Genomic DNA, 16,318 nt, shown 5'->3' with positions numbered 1-16,318 from the left:
TACACACGATCGGATTGTTGGCCAACAAAACCGTGGAATTTTGTCCGAAAGGCATTGGCCCAAACTTGTGTTGCATACACACGGCACACAATTGTTGGCCTACAATTACGAACGTACTAGACGTACTACGTGGTTTTTCAGCTCTTTAGCGCCACCGTTTGGGCTCCTTCTGCTAATTTTGTGTTAGTAGAAGTTTGGTGAGTGTTGATTCGCGCTTTTTATTTCACGCTTTTCAGTTCGTTTCTGAACGGCCGTTCGTCAACCAGCCATGTTGCGGAATTGGAGGAGATAACGTGTTATTTATTATTGGCCTTGGAGTTATTGCTCTGACATTATTTTTTGGTTGAATAATGATTTGATTTGGTATATTTTCTATATTTTTGGATGCATAGAATGCACTTTTTGGCTAAGTTCTATTGGCGTATAGCATATCTAATTTTGTTTTCTTTTTTTAATGCAAAATAAAAAAATTGTGGTGAATAATACTTGGCTATGTGTTTTACTTCAAATGACAGTTTGGGAGTAGGCAGTTACATTTAAAAAAATACAATGTAAAATTTAACAAGGGACACCAACATAGTTGTATCTTTTATCTTAAAAAACCACGGGATAATGGTGTTGTGGTAACTTGCACAAATTAGAAAAAAAAAAAAACATAATAATAATATTCTTGATATCACTAGAAAAAAAAAGCCTTTGAAAATTTGTTTGTAATAACTCCATCAGTATCACCAGCAAAGCAGCTTCATTATTATCCCATTAAAGAAGAAGAGAATTGTGCGCTGCATTTCAAGATTCTCCATTACAAACGCTAGTTTACAAGACCGACCGCTTCCGGCTCGTCCTTGCTTCCGAGCATGCGTGTTTGTACTTTGGACTTTTGTCCGATGGACTTGTGCACACACGATCGGAAAATCCGACAACAGACATTTGTCGTCGGAAAATTTTAAAACCTGCCATCCAACATTTGTCCGCAAGAAATCCGACAACAATTGTCCGATGGAGCATACACACGATCGGATTTACCGCTAACAGCCTGACATCCAACATTTCCCGTCGGAAAGTCTGATCGTGTGTACGCGGCTTTAGACATTGAGGCTGGGTTCACACAAGTGCGGTGCGAATTCCAGCTCCGTTTTCTCTGCGAAGAGAAAAAAAATGGCTGTACAGCGGTTCCTCTCCGTTGTAGCTTCGGATCAGTGAGCAGGGAGAGGGGGGAGGTGTAGTGAGGAGAAGGAGAGAATTTGTGTTCAGAACGGAATGTATCTGCGAATCAGATGCGTCCCCATAGAAGATAATGTGCTTGTAATTCGTACCACAATGCCCAGAAAATGCACACGTTTTTTGAGCAATGCGCAGTGCGAATGCAACGCACATATGTGAACCAGATGCATTCAGATGAATGCATTTTAAAATGTCCTGCAAATTGGATGCGGTGTAAGCGGCATCTAATTCGCATAGGTGTGAACGGGGAACTTAATGCTCTTTGTCTTGATGCCATCGAAAAACATTTAACTTTTTTTTTTTTTTTTCAATACATTTTTATTGAAAGAAATACACCATTACAATATGAACTTCAAGGTGTAATATACAAAGTCCAAAAATATTAGTTGAACACATCACATACTCGTATCCAAACCAGATTCATTTCAACTGAAGGTTTGATTGGGCTTTGAGTGTGTCCATCTTTGCAGTACATTGCAGCTGATATATTTTCGGATATGTATCGTTTATTATTTGATGGAGCAATGCTCTTTTTCATTTGGCACACAGTTTGGGGTTCTGACACTATTGGCATTTTTAAGGTGGTAGTTTTATGTGGATTTATTTTTTATAAATAAAACATGATTTTTGTAGCAGTAAATCAATTTTAATCACTGTTTTCTGCATTTTTTGATGATATTATAACGTAGCCTAGCAACAGTGGATAGTATCCTCTAAACCTGCATTTCTTAACCTTTTTTCAGATGTAGGAACTCATGAAATGACGTTCTGGTCTTAGGAAACCACTACTAACATTTACTATATACAGCTCACCATATATTAGTGTGATGGTCAGTGGGAACAATGCTCCTTACATTGTTTTTTTTTTTTTTTTTAATTGACAATTTTTTATTAAGCTTCCAAGAACATAATACAATGTATAAAAGTGACATTATACGTAATAAAACAACAGAAACCCATTTTATGACAATAAAATAACAAAAAAAAATAATAAGAGCATAATGTTCATACTAAAGTTCCCTTGAAACAGAGGGAAAGTAGACCAAATAGAACTGGAATGACTATTGGAAGTTGCTTGGTCCTGCTCCTTACATTGTATGGTCACTAACTAACTTAAATAAATTAAACTACCTTAAAGTGTTACAAGACCCAAATCAGTAAAATCAGTCTGTATATGCAGTAAAGCATGCTTGGTAGTCCTCATGCACACGGACGTTTTTACAGCTGCTTTTTTGAGCTTTTTTTGCAGCTTAAAAAGGCCTGTCTATGTTAGTCTATGGCTTCATGCCCACCTAGGCGTTTTTGAGCTGCAAGTGGCATAGGCGTTTTTAAGCTGTAAAAAAAAAAACCCAGGACCAGTGGGTTCTGAGAGACGTTTTTCAGCTGTAAAAACGCTCTAACGCTGAAAAACGCTCAAAACCGTCATTCACCAACGTTTTTTAATGTTTTTGATCCATTGAAAAAAAAAAATTTGAAAAAAAAAAAAACGCTAAAAAACGCTAACGCGGAAAAACGCTCAAAAACGCTAAAAACGCTATTGCAAAGACGCTGAAAAAAGCTGAAAAAGGTTAAAAAAAATCACTGCAAAGATACTGGCGTTTTCATAACGTTATTTTAACAGCCTGTGTGCATGAGGGCTTATATTCACTGTGGAACCTAAGGGGTTAATCCTCTGCATCGTGTAAAAAGGCTGTTTGTTCCTGTCTTCTCTGATTCTCCCCTTCTTTCTGTCCCCAACTGGTTCTCCTGATAGAACAGAGCCTTTGGGGGCGCTCTGCACATGCTCAGTTTGGTGTGTATTGCTCGAAAGTTTTTTTTGTTTTTCTTGTTTTTGGGCGAGTGGCCAATCAGCACTGTCCAGACAGAGGGTCAGGGGTTCTGCAGCCTCATTGGACAGTCATAGGAGAATGAAAACTCCTCCTACAAGCTTTCAGCACACACTGATAGAAATCACAAGACTGCTATATACTGCTGATGGGAAAGGGTATTTAGCAGTTTATATTTACTAAAATAATTGCATTTCCAAGTTCTGTGTACTGTGGGAGATTAGATATAGTGGATGCAGGCTCCTGGGTTTAGTAACACTTCCAAATACTCCCCAAAACAACCCATTCTCTAAGCAAAGGGAGGAGGAGTAGATTTTGCACAACCGCTTTAAGGCTCCATGCACACTGAAGCTCATAAACGGCCATTTTTGGGAATTTGGGCATTTTTTTTAACAGCCCATAAACTCCCCTCTATGTCATTCTGTGTCAGTGTTGCCAACTGTCAGTATTTTTACTGGCAGCCAGAAAAAAACAGGCAATTTTCTCCTGCCAGTAAATGCCAGTAAAAGTAAAAAGTTGCCAGTAAAAAATATGGCTGTAATGCTTGGCATGGTCCGAAGCCGGCTGAGACCATCTGAGTGCCTATTACAATGTGATTGGGCGGCTCTGGCAGAGGCGGTGCTTGAGCATGTCGTGTGATTTCATTGTGCAATGGAGCCAAGCAGAGCGGCCAGAGCCTCGTGTGCGGGTCTGCAGTATGGGAGCAAGACAGGCTGGAACCGTCAGTGCTGTTTAGACTGGAGTGGACTGAAGGGACCACTTGGCTTGGCGAGAGACTGTCACTGTGACTCAGGATGGGACATGTTGTGTCAGTGAGATCTCATCATCATCTGTGCTGCTGCACACTGCTGTCAGTGTCACTGTGAGAGTCAATTTTATGTGTGTGAGCCGCCCTTTCTAATTTCTTGCCCTCCTGAGTCCTGTCCCTGAGCTACTTACTTACTATATCGAAAATAAAATAAGAAAATATGTTTTTTGCCTTATTATCTACCTTAAATCATATTGCTAATTGCATATTTTATTTGTTTGTAGTCTAAATACTCAAATTTGCACTCAAAACTGTAATTTTGTAACTTTTTTGAAATGTCAGTAAAAATGTGGCTGTGCCAGTAAATTTTGGGTGTTGTGTCAGTAAATTTCAATCTGGTAGGTTGACAACACTGCTATGTGTCCATGCACGCATGGACGTTATTGGATGTTTATCAGCAGTGGAGTTGATGGGCTGTTTTCTGAATGCCATAAAATCGTGCTCAGGAGTCCTTTTTCTAACCACAAAAAACACCAAACGCTCATAAACGCTGATAAACGTCGATAAATGCTCAAAAATGTGGCTCACCAGCGTTTTCTAAAGTTTTTGATCCATTGAAAAAAAAAAAAAAACGCAAAAGAAGCTAACGCGGAAAAACGCTAAAAAAACGTTAATAAATGCTATTGCAAAAACTTTAAAAAACTTTGAAAGACTCACTGCAAAGCTACTGGCGTTTTAATAACGTTATTTTAATGTCCAGTGTGCAAGGAGCCTAAGGAGTGAAAATTAGAGTGTTTTTGCTAAATTTCTCTAACAGTGAAATTGGGAATGTTGATGAAAAATCAATTCCTCACTCGGCTTATTCCTCATCTTAATATGCTTTAATTAGTAGAAAAGCTTGGACTTTACATATATTTTAAATCTAAACCCCAGGTAACTATAAAGACACACATTCAAGCAGTTCTGTATTCCTTAATACATCATTAAATGTATTATCTTTTTCTGTAAGTACCTAAATTTGAATTGATATCAGCTTATTGTGGTCCTTTTACAACAGAGCTCAGACTGGGAGAAGAAGCAGTGCCAGAAGCCCCAAGATGTGCCAAGGAGCATCCTGATAGGATGAAAGAGCAAAGCAACAGAGAGATGAGCTGATCAGTGTTCTACTTCTACTGACAACAAGTCATAGGCTGGGGGAGGGACAGGACCTGTAAGGTTTTTTTTTTTAAAACCAAGACTAAAAGGAAAAAATAAAAAATTTTGAGCAGGCAGGCTCTTTATTGCAGAAGAGAGAATCTGTGCCTCTTCTGCACAGACATCGCAATGTGATCTGCACAGCAGTGCGGTGTGAATCACATGCAATGTCTGAAATCGCAATAGTGTGAACTAGAGCTGCGCGATTAATCACAAAGAAACATTATCGCGATTTTTTTTTTTATTCCCCCTTGTGATCTTGATAAAGTATTTTGCGATTCTTTCTATGCCGAAAATTCTCTCTGCTCTGCTGAAGCTGACAGCCATCAAAAGAAATGAAAAAAAAAAAAAAAAACGGGCAGTCTGCCAAGAATCACAACATTCTTTGGCAGTGGAACTTAAGTATAAACATTGTAACGATTTGTCCTTTAGATCAAAGGAATAGACTTTGCTGTGCAAATGAGGGAAGTTTAACCACTTAAACACTAAACCTTTTTCTGACATTTGTTGGTTTCAAGTTAAAGTGGAGTTCCACCCTAAAAAAAAAAATAAATAAATAAATAAATAAATAAATGTCATTTATGTGCATAAGAAATTTTTTTTTTTTACTCACCTCTAAATGCCTGTTGCTAGGGGGTCCCTCGTTGCCTGCCTCCTTCAGCGCCTAGGCTCTTGACGTCACTTCCCTCGGCGCAGGAAGGGAGATCAGCTCTGCCTCCTCCCTCTTGTCAATCATCTGGGACACGTCTCAGGTCCCAGATGATTGCGCGGCCAATCACAGCGTGCGGCGCCGCTCGCGCATGCGCAGTGGGTGCCCGGCTGTGAAGACACAGCCGGGCGCCCACAGTTACAATTCCGGCACCGCCGAGCGGAGGGGGAGATGAGCGGGGCTTCGTTCCCCCACATCGCTGGACCCTGGGACAGGTAAGTGTCCGATTATTAAAAGTCAGCAGCTGCAGTATTTGTAGCTGCTGACTTTTAATTTTTTTTTATTTTTTTAAGCGGAACTCCGCTTTAAAATCATTTTTTTTTTGGGCTAGAAAATTACTTAGAACCCCCAAACATTATATATATATATATTTTTTGTGGAGACCCTAGAGAATAAAATGGTGGTTGTTGCAATATTTTATGTCACACTGTATTTGCGCAGCAGTCGTTCAAATGCAATTTTTTTGGGAAAAAATTACACTTAAATTAATTAAAAAAAAAAAAAAATGAACCAGTAAAGTTTGCCCAATTTTTTTTTTTTGTATAACGTGAAAGATTTTTTATCGCTTCTCTGCCTTTTGGCTAAGATCAAGTGTAGTATCTGTTCTTATCAGTTTAATGTGTGATACGTTCCCTATCTGGGGACCATATATTAAATGGATTTTTAGAACAGGGAGATGGAAGAAGAGCTTGCTCTGTCCACTCCACGCATCGACCTGGTATTGCAGTACCTCCAGGACCGATGCACCCCTCTCTAAAAAATAAATAAATAAATAAAAATAATGTGAAAGATTTTACGCCGCAAGAATCGTGATCTTTTTATTCTAAGCAAAGTGATTCTCATTTTGGCCAGAATTGTGTGAACCCCAGCCCAACTGTTTGCCCGGAGTTCAGCTTTAAACACTTTTTGGTTATTGTTGAACTACAACTCCCAGCATACTCTATTATTTCAAATAGAAGATTTGCAGCATGCAGTGGATGCTAAATTGTGCAAGCCAGCCCAGCAAGGCGGTTTTCTTGCAGTTGATGAATGCGATTGAATACTCAGCGGCGCCTGCTCTATACCACCGACACTTTCTGAAATGATTAAAAAAAAAAAAGGAAATACACGAAGCACACGGGCACAATTAAACTTGGCGTAATCGGTCTGTCGGCGGAAGGAATTACATTTCCCAGGAAAACAAACCCGACATTCGATGAGCTCACACTGAACATAGAGGGGGGAAGAAAAAAAGAATCAATCTGCTAAAATTAGAATAGAGATGTAATCCCTGTCTTGAAAGACGCGGTCATGTGACTCTCTCAATCATTAGCTTTGGGTCAGCTTAATTAATGGCCACTTTATTCTGTATGAGCTCTGTAGGCCAACAAAAGCGTGACTAGTGCAGGGTGTCAAATGGACTGAAACGTTTATTTAGCCGGAGCATTCCTATCTGCATAATGCCCCTTGACGCTTTTCCCATAAGCCTCTCCCATATGGCTCCGTTTAACCCTGTCTAGGCGCAGAACATCGGAGATCTGTTCGTCTTGCATGACAAATAACTGACGCCGATCGCGCCCTTGTCTGTCTCACCTGTAGGGATCATTTATTTCATAGAGCCTGTCAGCATCTATGTGAGCGCTGTCATGTGTTGCTTAAAGCGTCAAGCCACGTGCCCGTCATCTTTCTATGGCTCCTCCAGATATGACAGCACACCAGAAAAAAAAAACGCACGCAATTGTGTTTGTGAAGTGCACAACAAAACAGTGCAGACATCTGCTAGTAAATGCGTTGTGATGGTTGAGGATCATGCGTGTTGTTTAGAGCACGGATGTGTGTTGGGGGCTATTAGTAACGAACACACGCACACCCTAAACACATGTACACTGCGTGTGTGTGCAATGCATGTTGATGAACATTACAAAGTGCATCGTGGAACCTTGTAACACGCATACATGGGGACCCAAATATATTATACATTTAAAATGTGCATTCGTTTTGTGCATATCTCACAGATCTGAGCTGCTGCTGATAGGGTTTTGCTAAGATAAGCGCGGTATTTTTCCTTATTTCTATACATTTAGACCCCTTTCACACTGGGGGCGGTTTGCAGGCGTTATTGCGCTAAAAATAGCTCCTGCAAACCGACCCGAAACAGCCGCTGCTGTTTGTTCAGCATGAAAGCCCACTATAGCCGCGCTATGCGAGCTGTTTTAACCCTTTTTCGGCCGCCAGCGGGGGTTAAAACCGCACCGCTAGCGGCCGAATACAGCCGCAAAAACGACGGTAAAACAGCGCTAAAAATAGCGCTGTTTTACTGCCGATGCCCCCACCGCCCCAGTGTGAAAGGGGCCTACGGCTCGATTCACATCTATGCATGTTGCTTTTGAGCATTTTTGGAGTTTTTTTTGTGATGCTTGCTACGTTTTGGAGCAGCGTTTTTGTAGCGGTTGTACCGCGTTTTTGCTGCGTTCTTTTTTTTTTTACAGTTTTTTTAGACTGTATACAGTCTAAAAAAAAAAAAAAAAAAACGCCAAAAACGCAAAACGCATCAAAAACGCTGCAAAAACGATGCACTTGCGTTTTTGATGCTGGTCCATTGAATTCTATTACATGCAAAACGCTGCATTTTGCATGAAAAAAAGTCCCTGACCCTTTCCAAAAATGCAGAGGTACAAAAAGGCATTGATGTGAACATGTTCCATAGGAGCCCATGTTAAAAAAAATCTCCAGCATTTCTGCAAAATGCAAAATGTATCAAAAAACGCGCTTGTGTGAATAGAGCCTGAAAATGATTGTAAACCTCTGAACCTAAAAAATGAACAAAGCATAGGCTTCTATCAGGTTGGATTTTTTTTTTTTTTTTTTTTAATTTAAATCTGATTTTTTTGATTTTTATCAAATTTATTTTAATAAAATGCTTTTGGAGTAAAAGTCTATTTAAAGATAGTTTTCTATCTTTATTTTGATTTTGAAACGTGACATGTTAGGTATCTATTTACTCGGCATAACTTCATCTTTCACATTATGCAAAAAAATTGGGCTAACTTTAATGTTTTGTTTTTTTTAAAAGCGTGAAACTGTTTTTTTTCCAAAAAAAAGTGTTCGAAAAATTGCTGCGCAAATACCGTGCAAGATAAAAAGTTGAAAGGATCGCCATTGTATTCTCTAGGGTCTTTGCTAAAAAAAACTTATATAATGTTTGGGGGTTCTATGTAATTTTCTAGCAAAAAAAAATGATGAATTTTACATGTAGGAGAGAAATGTCAGAATTGGCCTGGATGTGAAGTTAAACATTGATAATTTAGTTTATTCAGCATGAAATGGAGCTTAATTATGTAGCATGAGGCTGCATATAATTGAAATATTTACATTTTTGGTAAACTCATTCAATGAATCCAAGCTCTGCAAGCTGAGATAACGTGCACTACATTGATGCATTCACATAATTTCACAGTAACCATGAGATAAACCAAAAGTTCAGGAATATTCCTCTATCCCATTGTTTTTCAAATCTATGTACACTACAAACTGTATGAGTGAATCGGTTCTGATATCGCTGGTTTACTAACCTGACAGTTTATTATTCTAAATAGGAAACCTTCATTTTGTTTGAAAATATTAAAGATTCTAACTACCAACAAGAATAAGTTCTTACATTTAAAGAGCACCTGTCATTTCAGATCCATCATGGCAGCGCCTGTTAAATGGGACTGTCGGTGAGTCAACAGCGGATCAGAGGAGGAGCCCCTACGGGACAGAGATGACAGTTACTCTTTAAAAATTATGATTTAAATCAAGCCTTTTTACTAGTGATTTAAATCAAATCCTCCTTGGCTTCTATGGTGTGTATTAGCCTGAATCCAAAGCACCTAGTATGATTTCTGCCTGCTCTGTCCTCCCTCTGCTATTTGAATAAGTCATTTCTGATTGTTAATGCTGACACTAAGCAGCACACAGCCTGTGATTGAGAGCCCCAGCTGTGCATGTTTCCCTAAGAGAGTGGGGCGTGCGTTCAATCCATTCCATTTAGAGGGGGGGTGTGTCCATTCTCTCCACTCAGGTCTCAGATTACACTCAGGGTCCACAGTCCATATTCCCATCGCACACCTTCCCGGAATAAGCTCTTTAGGCTACTGGGCGCTGTAGCGACCACCAGGTGGATACTGGAACTTATGCGATATGTAGATATTCGCCAGCACAGCAAGCATCATCAATTCCATCTGAACAGTGTTTTATTCAAGAAAGATCACATCACAAGACAGTGTAGTGCAAAGGTTCGGAGCCATGCAGGACCCCTTCGTCAGGCATGTTATATCATCAAATGCCTGATGAAGGGGTACTGCGTGGCTCTGAAACGTTGCACTACACTATCTTGTGATGTGATCTTTCTTGAATTAAAAAAAGAATGTTTGGATGAAATTGATGATCCTGTGCTTATAGGAGTTTTCATTCTATTCTGACTGTCCTATGAGGCTGCAGGACCCCTGACCCTCTGTCTGGAAAGTGCTGATTGGCCCTTTGAAGATCGCATGCACCCCCCCCCCCCCCAAAAAAAAAAAAAAAACTCTCTAGCAATACACACCAAACTGAGCATGTGCAGAGTGCCTCCAAAGCTCTGTTCTATCAGGAGATAGATTGGGGACAGAGGAAGAAGAGGAGGATCAGAGAAGACAGTTTTTTAATACAATACAGAGGATTAACCCGTTAGGTTCCAAGTGAAAATATATATATATATATATATATATATATATATATATATATATATATAAAAAAAACTCTCTAGTAATACACACCAAACTGAGCATGTGCAGAGTGCCCCCAAGGCTCTGTCTCATCAGGAGATGGATTGGGGACAGTGGAAGAAGAGGAGGATCAAAGAAGACAGGATCAAACAGCCTTTTTACTTAATTCGAAGGATTGACCCCTTAGGTTCCACAGTGAGTATAACTAGCATGCCTTACTGCATATACACACTCATTTCACTGTTGTGGGTTTAGTAATACTTTAAACGTATAACATATTACCCGAATGTGATAGTTGCACGTTCGAGAAATACATCAAAAGCACATGAGCATGCAAACACTAATGCAAGAATGTATTGGTACTTATCCAGTTACAAATGTGTACAGCCCTTCACTTCTATGAACACCTATACATGCCTGTGCGCACAGTATGGCAACTTGCTGAACGAGCAGAATCCACAGACAGTGTCAGTGGACAGTGTAGTTTATCCCACACTTTGCAGGTTGCAGGGATGTTTTCTGAACATTTCTTAAAGAAGAAAGAGCATCATAAGACAACGAGTCTTCTAACTCTGCGGGGGGGGGGGTTTGCTTTAGTCCATGAGGGCAAACATTAGAGCCCACGGAGAAGCAGAAAGTGACTAAGGGGTGGTGTAACTGGTATATAACAGGAGGAAGGGGGGCCAACTATGAAATGTATAAAGGCACAAATATAACAATAAACAGTAAAACAGTAAAGTGGCTGCTAATGGAAGCACAATAAGGTTACTATTCTTTGCACATGGACATTGCTTTTGGCACTGCTATACCACTATTACACAAATAATGTGCGTTTTATAACACAAATAGTGTGCGTTCTATTACACAAATAGTGTGCTATCTATTACACAAATAGTGTGCTATCTATTACACAAATAGTGTGCGTTCTATTACACAAATAGTGTGCGTTCTATTACACAAATAGTGTGCGATCTATTACACAATTAGTGTGCTATCTATTACACAAATAGTGTGCGTTCTATTACACAAATAGTGTACGTTCTATTACACAAATAGTGTACGTTCTATTACACAAATAGTGTGCTATCTATTACACAAATAGTGTGCTATCTATTACACAAATAGTGTGCATTCTATTACACAAATAGTGTGCGTTCTATTACACAAATAGTGTGCGATCTATTACACAATTAGTGTGCGTTCTTTTACACAAATAGTGTGCGTTCTATTACACAAATAGTGTGCGTTCTATTACATAAATAGTGTACGTTCTATTACACAAATAGTGTACGTTCTATTACACAAATAGTGTGCGTTCTATTACACAAATAGTGTGCGTTCTATTACACAAATAGTGTACGTTCTATTACACAAATAGTGTGCGTTCTTTTACACAAATAGTGTGCGTTCTATTACACAAATAGTGTGCGTTCTATTACACAAATAGTGTGCGTTATATTACACAAATAGTGTACGTTCTATTACACAAATAGTGTACGTTCTATTACACAAATAGTGTACGTTCTATTACACAAATAGTGTGCGTTCTTTTACACAAATAGTGTGCGTTCTATTACACAAATAGTGTGCGTTCTTTTACACAAATAGTGTGCGTTCTATTACACAAATAGTGTGCGTTCTATTACACAAATAGTGTACGTTCTATTACACAAATAGTGTACGTTCTATTACACAAATAGTGTGCGTTCTTTTACACAAATAGTGTGCGTTCTATTACACAAATAGTGTGCGTTATATTACACAAATAGTGTACGTTCTATTACACAATTAGTGTGCTATCTATTACACAAATAGTGTGCGTTCTATTACACAAATAGTGTGCGTTCTTTTACACAAATAGTGTGCGTTCTTTTACACAAATAGTGTGCATTCTATTACACAAATAGTGTGCGTTCTATTACACAAATAGTGTGCGTTATATTACACAAATAGTGTACGTTCTATTACACAAATAGTGTACGTTCTATTACACAAATAGTGTACGTTCTATTACACAAATAGTGTGCGTTCTATTACACAAATAGTGTGCGTTATATTACACAAATAGTGTACGTTCTATTACACAAATAGTGTACGTTCTATTACACAAATAGTGTGCGATCTATTACACAATTAGTGTGCTATCTATTACACAAATAGTGTGCGTTCTATTACACAAATAGTGTGCGATCTATTACATAAATAGTGTACGTTCTATTACACAAATAGTGTACGTTCTATTACACAAATAGTGTACGTTCTATTACACAAATAGTGTACGTTCTATTACACAAATAGTGTGCGTTCTATTACACAAATAGTGTGCGTTCTATTACACAAATAGTGTGCGTTCTATTACACAAATAGTGTGCGATCTATTACACAATTAGTGTGCTATCTATTACACAAATAGTGTGCGTTCTATTACACAAATAGTGTGCGATCTATTACATAAATAGTGTACGTTCTATTACACAAATAGTGTACGTTCTATTACACAAATAGTGTACATTCTATTACACAAATAGTGTACGTTCTATTACACAAATAGTGTGCGTTCTATTACACAAATAGTGTACGTTCTATTACACAAATAGTGTGCGATCTATTACTCAATTAGTGTGCTATCTATTACACAAATAGTGTGCGTTCTATTACACAAATAGTGTGCGTTCTATTACATAAATAGTGTACGTTCTATTACACAAATAGTGTACGTTCTATTACACAAATAGTGTACGTTCTATTACACAAATAGTGTGCGTTCTATTACACAAATAGTGTACGTTCTGTTACACAAATAGTGTGCGTTCTATTACATAAATAGTGTGCGTTCTATTACACAAATAGTGTACGTTCTATTACACAAATAGTGTGCGTTCTATTACATAAATAGTGTACGTTCTATTACACAAATAGTGTGCGTTCTATTACATAAATAGTGTACGTTCTATTACATAAATAGTGTGCGTTCTATTACACAAATAGTGTACGTTCTATTACACAAATAGTGTGCGTTCTTTTACACAAATAGTGTGCGTTCCATTACACAAATAGTGTGCGTTCTATTACACAAATAGTGTGCGTTCTATTACACAAATAGTGTGCGTTATATTACACAAATAGTGTACGTTCTATTACACAAATAGTGTACGTTCTATTACACAAATAGTGTACGTTCTATTACACAAATAGTGTACGTTCTATTACACAAATAGTGTGCGTTCTTTTACACAAATAGTGTGCGTTCTATTACACAAATAGTGTACGTTCTATTACACAAATAGTGTACGTTCTATTACACAAATAGTGTACGTTCTATTACACAAATAGTGTACGTTCTATTACACAAATAGTGTGCGTTCTTTTACACAAATAGTGTGCGTTCTATTACACAAATAGTGTGCGTTCTATTACACAAATAGTGTACGTTCTTTTACACAAATAGTGTGCGTTCTATTACACAAATAGTGTGCGTTCTATTACACAAATAGTGTACGTTCTATTACACAAATAGTGTGCGTTCTATTACACAAATAGTGTGCGTTCTATTACACAAATAGTGTACGTTCTATTACACAAATAGTGTGCGTTCTATTACACAAATAGTGTACGTTCTATTACACAAATAGTGTGCGTTCTATTACACAAATAGTGTGCGTTCTATTACACAAATAGTGTGCGTTCTATTACACAAATAGTGTACGTTCTTTTACACAAATAGTGTGCGTTCTATTACACAAATAGTGTGCGTTATATTACACAAATAGTGTACGTTCTATTACACAAATAGTGTACGTTCTATTACACAAATAGTGTACGTTCTATTACACAAATAGTGTACGTTCTATTACACAAGTCATTGGTATCACTGGCTCACATCTTGTATTTGGAAGGAGTAGCGCTATGACTTGTGATTTTTATGGTTGATACATAACTTTTGGGTTTCCCTGGAGGAGATTCTCAGAGGTAAGAGGCAGAAATGATTTGCTTGTAGGAAATGAATTGCAGAATGTTCCATTAAGCACAGCAGATGTTCCGGAAGTGAGTTGACTTCGCTGCATGAGATTTGGACCTTCTCCTCATTGACTGTGTGTAGATGTCAGTCTGCACTAAAAAACTTTTCAGCAGATCTCCAAAGAGAAGTGAACATTATTCTCTAAAAAGGTGAAGAGCACTCAGTGGTGTAACCTGCTCAACCAATCAGAAGTCATCTTTCATTGCCCTAACTGTTTTATACTGATGAAAGGTGATATGTGACGGGTTGCTCTAAAACAGGGCACTTTGCACATTCTTGCACTGCCTTATCTATGTTTTTCATTGTTAGGCTTTTAACAGTTAAGCTGGCTGTAAGCTAGAAGACTTTTGGATGAATGTTCGTAAAAAACATTTGTGAAAACATCAGTACATCTGATGACTTGATGAAAGTTGAGCCGTGAGGGTTTAGTGGTTGTTTGCTCTTCCCTTCTCCTTTTTTTATTTTTATTTTTTTACATTTTTATTTTTTTCTAACTTTTTTACTAGTTATCCCTTTTTTGTTATATATTTTTGCACACATGTTTATGTATGTACTATACATATATCTCACATTCTTTATACATATTATTCCTTTCTTGTCAACACCTAAGTAGTAGTTTTAAGTCATGTATACTAAGGCCTGATTCACACCTATGCATTTTTAGTGCTTTTTGCATTTTGCAGATTTGCACTACAGAACGTGTTCCATAGGAAACCATGGTAAATGGACTGTAGTGAAAATCTGCAAAAAGCACTAAAAATGCATAGATGTGAATCAGGCCTAAGGCTCGATTCACATCTATGCATGCTGCTTTTGAGCTTTTCTGCAGTCGTTTTTGCGGCGTTTTTGCATTTTTTTTACAGTTTTTTTATAGACTGTATACAGTCTAAAAAAAAAAAAAAAATGCCAAAAAAAGCAAAACGCGTCAGAACGCCACAAAAACGCTGCAAAAACGCTGTACTTGCGTTTACTTGCGTTTTTGATGCTGGTCCATTGAATTCTATTACATGCAAAACGCTGCATTTTGCATGAAAAAAGTCCCTGACCCTTTCCAAAAACGCAGAGGTACAAAAATGCATTGATGTGAACATGTTCCATAGGAACCCATGTTAAAAAATTCCCATGCATTTCTGCAAAATGCAAAATGCATAAAAAAAAAAGTCACATTTTTCACAGCCATCACGGTGGAGGACTTGTTGGATTGCTCTCCATGCCCGCCATTCCATCTTGTCCTGTTTGCACTGCCGGGTCCTTTGAATCCCACACCCACAGTTCTCGGGTCAGACAGTTCCAGGCGACTACCATTAGGTCATGAGCATGTGATGTCTTGCAGATTTGTAAGTATGGGTCCCCTTTTTGGTTGATACCCAATGATTGCATCAACAAAATCCATTTTATTATGTGTGTCATGTATTCTATTATAAACTATTTCTATTTTATAGACAATTATGTGTGCATCAGCCCCTGAGAAAGTGACGATATGTCACAAAACGAGTCGGGTTACATAGATGCAATTCACACCCATTATGGATTGATCTTTGAAACACTGTACCTGGTTATGGAATTAATATGTATATATTGACCAATCTGCTTGACTATATGGCATTATTTCACTGTTGATCTGTTGGAAATTGTATTTACCAATAAATCTGTACCTTATTAATTTTATAATTGAGTGTGTTGTGCCTCATCTAAAGTCCCACGGGCAATTCATGTTTCTTTGTAGATTAACTATATATGGCGATCTATTTACTGAGTACATATAACCTGGTGCCTGGGACTGGTGTCTTTATTTAACCTTAAAGTGGAGTTGAGATACAAAAAACACAGTCACTTCCAGCACTAATAGCTACCGACGGCTCCGCGTCCGTCACC

At 38.1% G+C, this 16,318-nt stretch overlaps 1 protein-coding gene and 1 non-coding gene across 3 annotated transcripts in view; one reads left to right on the top strand and one right to left on the bottom strand.

Moving 5' to 3' along the window:
• Positions 1 to 16,318, bottom strand: part of SORCS2 (sortilin related VPS10 domain containing receptor 2) — a 1,340,427-nt gene that overhangs the window by 1,315,262 nt on the left and 8,847 nt on the right. The gene's annotated exons all lie outside the window — the stretch shown is intronic.
• Positions 6,263 to 6,453, top strand: LOC141124315 (U2 spliceosomal RNA). The gene has a single exon (XR_012240878.1). It is a non-coding gene; the product is annotated as a U2 spliceosomal RNA (small nuclear RNA).

This window comes from Aquarana catesbeiana, linkage group LG01 (assembly GCF_042186555.1).
Source record: "Aquarana catesbeiana isolate 2022-GZ linkage group LG01, ASM4218655v1, whole genome shotgun sequence".
NCBI classification, from domain to species: Eukaryota; Metazoa; Chordata; class Amphibia; order Anura; family Ranidae; genus Aquarana; species Aquarana catesbeiana.
The sequence above is the reverse complement of the archived record's forward strand: the minus strand, read 5'-3'. Positions and strand labels throughout refer to the sequence as shown.